This window comes from Condylura cristata, unplaced genomic scaffold, assembly GCF_000260355.1.
Source record: "Condylura cristata isolate star-nosed mole 26May11 unplaced genomic scaffold, ConCri1.0 scaffold00013, whole genome shotgun sequence".
Lineage (NCBI taxonomy): Eukaryota > Metazoa > Chordata > Mammalia > Eulipotyphla > Talpidae > Condylura > Condylura cristata.
This window is the reverse complement of record NW_004567114.1, coordinates 1542497-1553224: the sequence shown is the minus strand read 5'-3', so window position 1 is coordinate 1553224 and position 10728 is coordinate 1542497.

Sequence of the window (10728 nt, the reverse complement as noted above, 5' to 3'; positions counted from 1 at the left end):
GAACCCCGCTCCGCGCCGCCCTGGCGTCCGGGAGCTGGCGGCGGCCGCGCGTCCCGCGTGCATTCGCCACACTGACCCATTAGCAGTGGGTGTGCGGCCCCGACGCCCTCCCCGGGGGAGCTCGGCTCCCCGCGTCGGGCTGGGCAGGGCTCCGCACTCGTGTCTCCCCACGAGACTCTGAGCCGAGCGCAGCCCAGAGATGGCCAGTGGCTGGCCGAGATCACACAGCGGAGCCTGACAGGCTGGCCCCAAGCTGCTGTCCTCTGGCCGTGGCTGGGCCAGGTGGTGGGGAGGGGGGATCTCAGGCCAACACCCCATCGGTAGGGCCTGCTGGAGGCAGTAGGGGGGAAGGGTGGCCCGTTGTGATTGCCCCGCCCCCCACACACCCACCCCAAGCCCACCAGCTCCAGGGCTTCCCGAGGCCATGCGGTGCCCAGTGGGGTGTCAGCGCCCGTCTCACTGAGTCTGAAGCCCTTGACCACCGGGCAGACAGGCTACTCTGGTTTCAGAGGGAGAAGAGAGGACCCCCTAGGTGCCCGAGAGCAGGGCACAGGTCAGGGGCTGCCGCACCCCAGTTCAAGCAAGTAAAGTACCCAGACTTGCTGCGTGAGCACCCGTTGGGTGTCGGGGAGCTCTGCTGCTCCTGCCATGGGGCTTAGGGCTATTTCCTGAGACCTCGGGACCTCAAACTACTAGACTCACCGAGGGGACCGCGTTGCCAAATTGCCTTCTGTGAAGCGTGACCCACCTTGCACTCCTCTGGGGAAGGCCTCCCGCTCCTCCCAGCCTGCACCCAAGACCCCAAGGCCCAGCAAAGACCCCCTTAACACCCAGGCTGCCGTGCTGAGCTTGCCCAAGACCCACTTCTCCACAGGTGGGGTCCCTGGTCCCTAGGGAGGCAAGCCCGCAGTCACCAGCCCTCCCAACCCCTCTACCCTCCTCTTTGCCCCCCAAGTTCTCCCAGCTCTTGGGCACAGCCTCTAGTGTGGACCCTCAGATTGCAATAAAGACTCAGGAAGGACACCCCCCCTTCTGCCTTGGGGTGGGGGGGTTGGACTCAGGGACCACTGTGTGCTGACCACTGGTCCCCTGGCCAGCCCTGCCAACCCCAGCAGGAGACTGGAGACACCAGCCCCTCCCCCACCCCAGGACCTGGGGTTCAGGCCAGCTTCCTCCCACCCAGCCTTCTGAACCCCTGCTTTCCAAGAACCTATTCTTGTCTGATTTCTCACCCCAATATCTGGCCTGAGGTGCCGTGTCTCAGTCTATCAGACTCAGTTCTCTCCCCCACCCCAGCATCTAAGTAAGGATGCAAGAGCTGTGTGGCCACCCCACCTGCCACCCCCCACGGGAGGGGGCTCAGCCAGCTCAGAGTTATTGCCCTTATCTCTCAGGGCTGCTCAGACGCCAGCTAATTTGTTTCACACACACACCCCTTATTGATCAATGCTTTAACCCAGCCTTGTGTTAAATGGCTTGTTCCCATGGCAACCATCAGATACGCGCATGGGATGGTCTGTTTCCTGAGCTAGATCGCCTCCTAAGAGCTCCGAGGGAGCAAACCTGCTTTCATATCCGCCGCTGTTTTCTGAAAGGTACAGGATATTGTTCCGAGCAAGTCATTTTTTAAAACAATATTAAAAAAGAACTTAACCGGGTTTCGCAACAGATATAAAGTTGCTTCATAAGGGGCATCTCTTAAGGAATATGAAGGCAGGTTAAATGAAAGGAAAATCTCTGACCATATCCATCTCCCTTCCCAGACACTCCCCTTAAAAAAATACACCGAGATTGGAAAGGGGTCCCGCACAACGCACCCGTGGCATCATTTAGCAAAAGAAAATGTAAAAAGGACCTGAAAGTTCAGCCACAAGGGATTCAAATAAAACAAGCCCTTGCGCTGGAGAGGGCCTTGGGGTTGGGGATTGCTGCCTCGCATGACGACAAGGGGCGCGATAAAAACCATGTCAACCCCAGCATCAAGCTCTGAGGGGAGCCCCGCCCGCTGGGAGAAGACCCAGGAGCCAAGGCCAGCAGAGTGCAGCGTGGGGACCCGGGGCCAGCTCCCCGGGACCCCGCGCCCCAGCCACCCAGGAGCTGGGAGCGCCGCAGCCCTTTCTAACTTCACATCGCTTCCCAAATGTCGTTATTGAAGGTGTATTACTTCTCAGTGAAAAAAAAAAACCAAACATTTTTTGAATTCGGGTTTGTTTCACCAAGTCAGGTCGGTCACTACATCTGCTCCGCCGGGAGGGGCGAGGGGCTTGGGCGCGCCCTGCTGGTGGAAACGCGAAGTGCAGCCGCCTGTCTGCCGGAAACCAGCCCCCTTACACCCAGTCAGTTCCACCCCCCAGGCAGGCAATGTGGGGGGGAAGCACCCCCGAGCTGACATTGACTCCTCCCCCAGGGCTGGGAGAGCAGAAGGCTGGCAGATTCCTACTCCAGTCCACGTCCCCTCCTGGCTCCCTGCCTCAGGCTTGCTGGCCTGTTTGCTCACCTGGAGGCTTCCTGTACCTAGTGTGAGGTTTGAGCTGCCTCAGGGCCCTGCAGCCCTGGGATCTGGGGTTTTGTTTATTTACTGAGATGGAAACAGCAATAAAGGTTGACTCCTGGCCACCAACACGCTCCAGGCCTGGACCCCCGTCTTGGCTGCAGACCCCAGCACTCTGGGGGGGACCTGGTGGACAGGGAAGGGCTTCGCTTGGTGGCTGCATCCTGCGGGCAGCTGCAATACCCCAGCCTGGCACTTGCTGGCACTGGTGCCCCAGAGGGGAGTGGGGAAGGAGAGGCCCCAAATCCCAGGCCTCTGTGCCCTCTAGCCCGGCCAGCGGGGTCACCCTGGGGCCACATCCAGGCTGTTTGTGCAGCTGTTCTCTGAAAACTTATAAAGCCTTTTCTTACAAAAAAGGGAAAGAAAAGTCAAGCCCGTCTGCAACGGGAATCCAATGTTTTCTGACTGCTCCTAACTCAGCAGGACTTTTCCAAACTTAAAAAAAATGCAGGAGAAAAAACTGAGTCACCTCTAGTTTCTGAGGGGCCCTGGGGGGTGAGGGCTGGAGTCAGCCAGGAGAGGGGGACAGCCGCCCTCCAGAGCCCAAATGCAGCACCCACCCGAGAACCCCAGAGGCCGCACCTGAGGGGTGGGAGTGGCACCAGCAGGTGCAGCTGGGCCTGGGGTGGGCTGGGCTGGGGTCCTGCAGTCCTCCCGGAGGGCACCCCGGCCTCCACAGCCTGCATGCTCCCCCCATGGCCGCAGGCCCCCAGAACTGGCCAGCAGGCGAGGGCAGCAGTGAGCCCGGGGGTGCTGCCCCACCCCGCACGCGGGGGCCCTGGGGGGTGGGGGGCCGGGGTGCCTGTGGCCAGGCCCTGGAGGCTGACCGCAAGCAGCGCCCTGGCTGTGAGCCAGTGGCGAGGGTGAGAGCAGCAGGTGGCAAAGCCAGAGCAGCGCGGCCTCTGGAGGGAGCCGTGCGGCCAGTCGGGCGGAGGCCCCGGGGCCTAGGGGACACCAGTGCCAGGGGGTGACCGAGCGAATCCTGCCGTTTCCCACGGGAGTTAGTGGGTCTTTTTGCTTATTCCTGAGCCGCCTGGAAGACATACTGCCTGTGTGCCCTGGGACAATGGCTTGACCTCTCTGCTCCAGGCTCCTGCCCACACAGTAAGGGCAGCCCCTGCCTCCTGGGTTACCGGGGTGAAAGCTCTATCTGCCAAGCTCAGCTCACCCCAGAAGACAATGAGTACGCAAATGCTCGTGGATTTCAGTATTCACTTTTATCTACCTAGAAACCTGTCGCCATGTGGGGGCTGAGAACCGGTGACAGCAACCCCCAGGGAGAGGAGCCATCAGAGCGACACTCACACACCACGAATCCACCCAGCAGGAGCGGGGATGTTCAGGCCCGCCGCGGGCTCTGGTGGGGGCTCACCAGGATTTTGGTCATGGTGGTGGGGCGAGGGCAGCTGGCGCTGAGGGTCTCGGGGGCAGGCGGCAGGAGAGGATGGCTTTAAGGCGACACACTCGGGCCCAGGGGAGGGGTCAAGACAGGGCTGGGGGGCAGCCAGGGGACACTGCCTCTGGGATCCTGCAGAGACCCGGGTTAGAAGGAGCCAAGTGAACCGCCTCCAGGCCCTTGAGGAGAGGTGGAGTCTACAACAGCCCAGTGAGCCCCAGAGGGGGGCCTGGGTGCTGGGGTGGCCCCAGGCCTCCGCTGGCCTCATGAGCCAGGGGCAGCCTGGGGCTGGAGGCGCACTGCTGAGGGCTAGTGGCTCGTCTGAGGGAGGGCCTGGGGGCCCCCAGGGCTGGCCTCAGCTCCTCTCTGGGCCTGTGGGGCTCTGGGCCTTGACTGCCGTCCCCTCAGCCCCTGGGAGGAACAAACAAGGCCCACCAGGCCTGGCCTGTGCTCAGGTGCTGGAAGGCGCCCGCCCAAACCCAGGAGCTGGCCGGTACCCAGAAAGCGTGACCCACCCCCAGGCCACTGGCCCACGAGCTGCTATGCACATGTGTCGCTCACGTAGAACACCAGGCGCTGCCTCGTGCCAGGGCTGTGGCTCCAGGCGCCTGGCCAGCTGCTGCCACGATTGTACTGGACAGTGATGACTCCGGGCCCATCCTGCAGGGGTGCACCCTCCGCTGCACCCCTGGACGCTGCGACAGCCCCCTTTCCCAGGCTTCCTTTGCTTCAGGTGGGACTGGCCGCCTGCACTGCTGCCCGGGCTGGGGGCACAATGAAGGGCTGGACTCGTGCGGGCACCGGCGGGCAGCAGGCTCAGCAGACTGGCCAGATGAAGCCAGGGGCCTCCGGTTCAGACGGGCTTGGGCCCTCCCTCCCCCAGCTCCCCTCCAGCCCAGCCAGACTGGAAGTTGCTGAGGGTGACAGCCCCGGGGACGGGACCCACGGCTGACAGGCTGTGAGACGCGCTGACAAGTTAATGAATTCTGCCACCAGCGCCCAAGGTGCCGACCGGCCACCGCCGCTGTCTGTGAGCTGCTGGCCTTTGAAGGTGGGCGGTTAATGCCCACCCATCACTCAGCGCAGATCGAAGGTCTGGAAGATGAAACTGGCTCAGCGCAATCACTCACCCCCCCACCCCCACAAACCCCCACAAGCCCGAACCCTGCCCCCCTCTTCTGCATCATAAGAAAACTGCAGCACCCGTGGCCCCTCCCCCAGACATCAGGGGTCTCTGCTGCTGCCAGGTGGGGCAGGGTCCCCCCACACACAATGCAGCCCATCCTCCTGCCCAGCCAGCCTCCTGCAGGCTGGGTCGTGGCTCTGTGTTCAAGTGCGGGCACACCCCAGGCTCTGTGGCGGGACCAGGCTCAACTCAGCAGGCCTGCGTGGGCACTGTGTGTCCCCATCTCTTTCCTTCGGGGCTGGCACTGTCTGCGGGCTGGCAGCTGGAGGCCCCCCAGACCTGCACCCGGCATGCAGCACCCCTTCGCCCGCCCGGCTGTCTGGGCTCCAGAGCCCGGGCCGTCCACGCCCTCGGTTCGTGCTCACTGTAGTTCTGGCCCTGGAGATGACGGCAGCCCCACCTCTGGGGACCCCAGAAGCGACACCCCGACCTCCCATCAGCCAAACCTCCAGTCACATCACGACTTGAATCATCTCCTGCTTTGAAATGCTTTGTTGTGCAAAGATATGAAAATACTGACTTCCGCTTTTGATTTACTTGTGTTCTTCCATGATTTTTAATTCTATCATCAAAGGTTCGTGATTTTTTTCTTTAGGCTGATGGTGATAAATCCTTTACGGTGGGTGTTTTCAAAGAAGGCATAAACATTGTGCTTTTTTAATTTCCCTGATTGCTATTTCCTTTAAACTTTGTTTTTAAAGCCTGGTATTTACAATTCCTCAGAATCGAATTCTTAATGGAACTGCATCATTATTTCAGCCACTCCCAGCTGCCTGCAGTCAACTGAGGTTGGAAAAAGGACTTCCAATAAAAAAGTTAGAGACGCCACGCCACACTCGTAGAACTTCGGTTGTGGTATTTCCTGTACTTGTTCTATTTTGCTTTTTGGTGTGGTTAATGTCCTCCTGGGCCTAATTTATAAAAGAAGGCTGGTTGAAGGCGCCATGTGTAGGACGAGGCCGTGGTCTAGTCCTCTAACCACTGGGCGCCTCGGAAGGTGTCCCCCATAAAGAAGGGAGACGTACGCCCACGTGCTGTGAGATTTTCCAAGAGTTAATTTCTGAATTAAACATGAATCAACATCCGAAACCATTGTGTTTTATAAAACCCTTGAAAGATTGAGTCTCAGACTAGGCAAAGGCTTGGGCCTTGAGTATTTCCTATCCACGTGGATGTATCTTTAGATACTTCTATTCCCTCCGTAATTAACACCTTGTTAATTAAAGCTGGAAAGGTAGCGTAGTCATAAGACAAGCAGTAATCCCCCCAAGTCTGAGCCGCCAGTGAGGCCACATAATGAGAACTGTCTTACACGGGGAGCCCTGGGCCCGCCCCCACGGGCCACCCCACCCTCCCCCATCCCCTCCCCCTACACCCCCCCCCCCTTCCCCCCAGCCTGGCTTGGCGGAGCTCTGATCCAGCCAGGAGGGGCCGGCCTGGCCAGTACCCACCACAGCGTGGTGTGCGGGGGGGGTCCGCAGAAGCAGTAGCCTTTCCTCAGCTCTGCCGGCGTGAATGAAGGAGCAGAGTTCTCGGCAAGGTGGAGTGCCCCGGGGCACGATGGAGCCTGCGGAGCCCGGCACAAGGTCGAGCAATTAAGAGCTAAAGCTTAACAGACTCGAATAATTGCAGAGTGGCTCTTTTTAACAGCCTGATTGGAAATTGTCAACACGGTGTCTGAAACTAATGAAGCAGAGGAAATGGAAAAGGTGACATTCCGGAACCGCATATCATCAGTAAGCGGCTCGTCAGCACGTCGGGTGACAGACAGCGCTGATGCGGGGTTATTAAGTCCCAAAAAGTCCGCGGTGCCGACTAACGAATCTCTAGATTAGTGCGTTACTAATTGGGCTCCCGTTAGCAGCACTAATTAGAATCCCCAAAGGCACGCGGCTGGGAGACTGCGCCTTGCGGTGGTCCCCAGATGGCGGGGGACGGGGCGCTCAGACCCGAGCAGACTTGGGGTGGCAGACTCCCCGCGGCCCTGTGTGCCGCCCAGAAGTGGCCGTGAGGACGGCAGGGGTGACAGCTCCCGGCAAGAGTGGGCCCCGAAAGGCGGGCGCCCCCTGCCCTGGCCATGCCGCGCGAGCCGTGGGCAGGCAGCTCTGAGACGGCCTGAGAGACGACGGGCTTCTGATAGAGAGGCACGTGGCCGGGCCTCCTTCCCGTGTCCTGTGGGGCAGGTCCTGCCACCAGCTGGCCAGGAGGCTGTCCAAAGGGGGGACGGACCAATAGCCTGAGAGTTAAGAGAAGCAGTGGGGGTGGAATGTGTCAGTGACCGTCTCCCTGGGCTCTGGAGAGCGGCGCATTTAGCCTGACAGCCGGACATCTGAGTGAGCTTGAGTGGAAATTGCGAGAATCGCCAGGCTGGCTGTCCTTCAACCAGCCAGCCTGCAGGAGCAGCTTCCCTAGCACAAGAGCCCAGAAAGCGTCCTCGAGGGCCCTTGGCGAGAGCCTATTAGCGATGGCGAGGGGCTTAATTGTAGCTCTGGAAGGATAACACCTCCAAGGCGAAGGCGCGGACAAGGGAGCCGTGAGCGGAGGGGGCGGGCTGGGCACCTCAATAACAGGTGGGAGACGGGTGTTCCTCAGCCAGGCAGGCCCGTTAGCAGCGCCTTCTGAGATGGCCAATATCGGCGTGGTCAGCCTCCACAGAGGGGCAGCCCGCTGGCCAAGCTAATTAAACGCAGGCTCCTGGGAGACAGGACACTCGAAGATGCCGTCCTGCCTCGCCAGAGAGAAGGGAAGGCAGAAACCTGCTTTTTCTTCTTTCTTCTGGACTCACCTTGAAATAAACTGTACCTTGAGAAGAGGCAAAGCAAAAAGACAAATGCAGCATGAGCTGAGCCCGGGAGGCACCTGGGGAGGCGCCCCGGGGAGGCACCCCAGAAGAAAGCAGAACACATTCAGCGTGGGCTGGTGGATGGGTGGGGGGACATGTGGCCTCTCTGGGACACTCTGTTGGGTGATGAAAAACCTCGTCAGCAGAGGTGGTGGGTGCCCCAAAGAGGGGTGTCAAGAATTTGAGAGTTAAGAGAGGCAACGGGCTTGGAAGGCGTAAATGACACGTCTCCCCGGCTTCAGAGACGCTGCTTTTAGCCTGACAGCGCGGACAGCTGGGTGAGCTTGAGTGGAAATTGCAAGAATTACCAGGCTCGTGTCACTGAGTCGTGCCCTTTAGAACAGCTTCAGTGGTAAATGTCATATGCATATTTGACTACAAGTTTTGTAAGTTAACACTGCAATTATCAAAAAATCACGGACTTGCACACTTTAAGTGGGTGATTGGTGTAGTCTGTGAGATGTATCTCAATAAACCCGTCTGCAAAAAAAATAAAGAAGTTTCTGTTTTGAAAAGTAAGGACAAGCGGACAGGCCCAGAACCGGCGCGAAGGCAGAGCGCAGAGAGCAGGTGGACGGCAGCCCCAGCCGTGCTGGCGGGACGGGGTGGGCAGGTCCACTCAGCCACGGAGAGGAGGCTCAGGCCCGCTGCCGGCGGGCGCAGGGGAGGACACGGACCCGCGTCGGCCTCTCAGCCCTGGAACAGGAAAACTCGGCCTGACTCTCCATCCCAAGGCAGGTTCAGACGGAAGAGCGCTGGGCGTGCCAGACACCATCGCCAGCCAGAGGACAGTGGCCGGGAGCACCATGGTGACAGGCCACAGCGGTGAGAGTGACACGTGAGAAGTGGACAGGAACACGCAGCCGGCACGAGCCTCCTCACTGCCGGTGGCGCGTGGACAGCGACAGAAACATGCGCAGGAAGTTCATGACATACTTAATAAGGCCAATCGTGATGACTTTACATGACACCGACGTCAACTAAGAGACATGGAACATTCAGCAAGGTGATGTCCCCTCCCTCCCTCTCCCCCCGCCCCCTCCCTCCCTCCCTCGCTCGCTCACACATTCGGAATACTTTCCATAAAGTAGAAATGATACAAATAATCTTTGTTGATTACAATGCTTTGAAAGTGGAAATTAAACACAATTTTGGGCCTGGAAATTTAAACTAGCTCTCAAACAAGTCACAGGTGAAAGGCAAAATACAAATTGAAATTGTATTTAAGGTTCTCCTTAAAAAATAGTGTCGACGTGGGCCCTCCCTGGTGGCGTAACGGGTTAGGACTCGGCCCTGCAAGCCAGCTGCAACCACCTTAGTGTGAGTTCGATCCCCGCCCTGGAGGTGACCCACAGGGCGCGGCAGACCTCTCCTGACCTGCCCACTGCTTCCCTCAGCAGTGGACTTCTCAGTCGGCCTGCTCTGCTCCCCACTCTGTCTCTGGTGAAGCCTCTCACCACCCCTGCACCTGTGGGCTGTACCCCAGTTCAGTATGCATACATAAATATTTTTTTAAAAAAAAAATTTAAAAATGCAAACTCTTTAAAAAAAAATAGTGTCGACATACATGCCAGCATCTTTGGGGTACTCTTAGGACATGTGTCGGGGGTGGAGGAATTATTACCTCCAAGACTTGTATCAGTAAAAGCGAACTAAGCCCCAAAACATGAAAAGATGAGCAACGGGGTAAGCAAAGCAACGAGGACGGCGGCGCGGAGCCGAAGCCAGAGGACTGGAGAGGACGAAGGCGACGCGGCCACGTGGAAGAGCAGCCTGGTGGTTCCTAAAGCAGTCACACGTCACACCACCATCTGCTGAAACCGGGGTCCTGCCGGTACGCCAAGGGAAGTGAGCGCGTGTCCACCCTGAAACGTGTGCATGAGTTTTATGGCAGAGCATTCATAATCGTTGAAAGTAGAAGCAACCCAAACCCTCACCCACCGTGAAGATAGAAACACGGAGTGCTCTGGCCGTGCGAGTGGAATATTACTCAGCTGTGAAAAGGAACACAGCCGAGGACTGATACACTCCACAACTTGAACAAACCTCAAAAGCAGGAGACAACAGATACTACTTTGCAGAGACCATGAAGACTGTCTACCGAACTCCAGGGATGCTGCCGGCCCATGGCCAGGAAACTCGTGTAACAGTAGCTCTGCCTGTACAAACCAGAGCTGTCAGGTCATCTCACCTTCCACCTCCAGAAACTACGAAAGAAGGGAAAACTAAACAGAGAGCAAGTAGAATGAAGATCAAAGAAGAAGCTTGTAAACTAGAGAACATCAACAAAACCAAAAGTTGGTGCTTTCAAAAGACGGACAAACATTAAGCTCCACTGACCCAGAAAGTTAAAAGACTCAGATTCTAAAACCAGACACGAGAGCTAGAAGATGACTGCTGACCTTACAGAAACAAACCCCGCTAAAGGAATACTATGGACGATGATATGGACGAGCCAGGGAACATGCCGGTTTCTAGAAAGGCACAAGCTAAAAAAGCTGACTGCAGGAAGATTTTTAAATCTGACTGAAGGTATCATAAGAGATTGAATTAGTAATAGCAATAACTGGGGGAAAATGTTGCTTCCCACGTGTGCCCACTCGTGGCCTGGCCCTATGGTCCAGATGGCAGAGGCCAGCCACTGTGTGCAGTGTTACTGACGTGCGGTTAAATGTACTGGTGAGAGCCGACATGCTGGGCCTCATCAGACCTTCGCGTTCTTGTGCTTAATCTATGTTCCTTTTTCTCTTCCA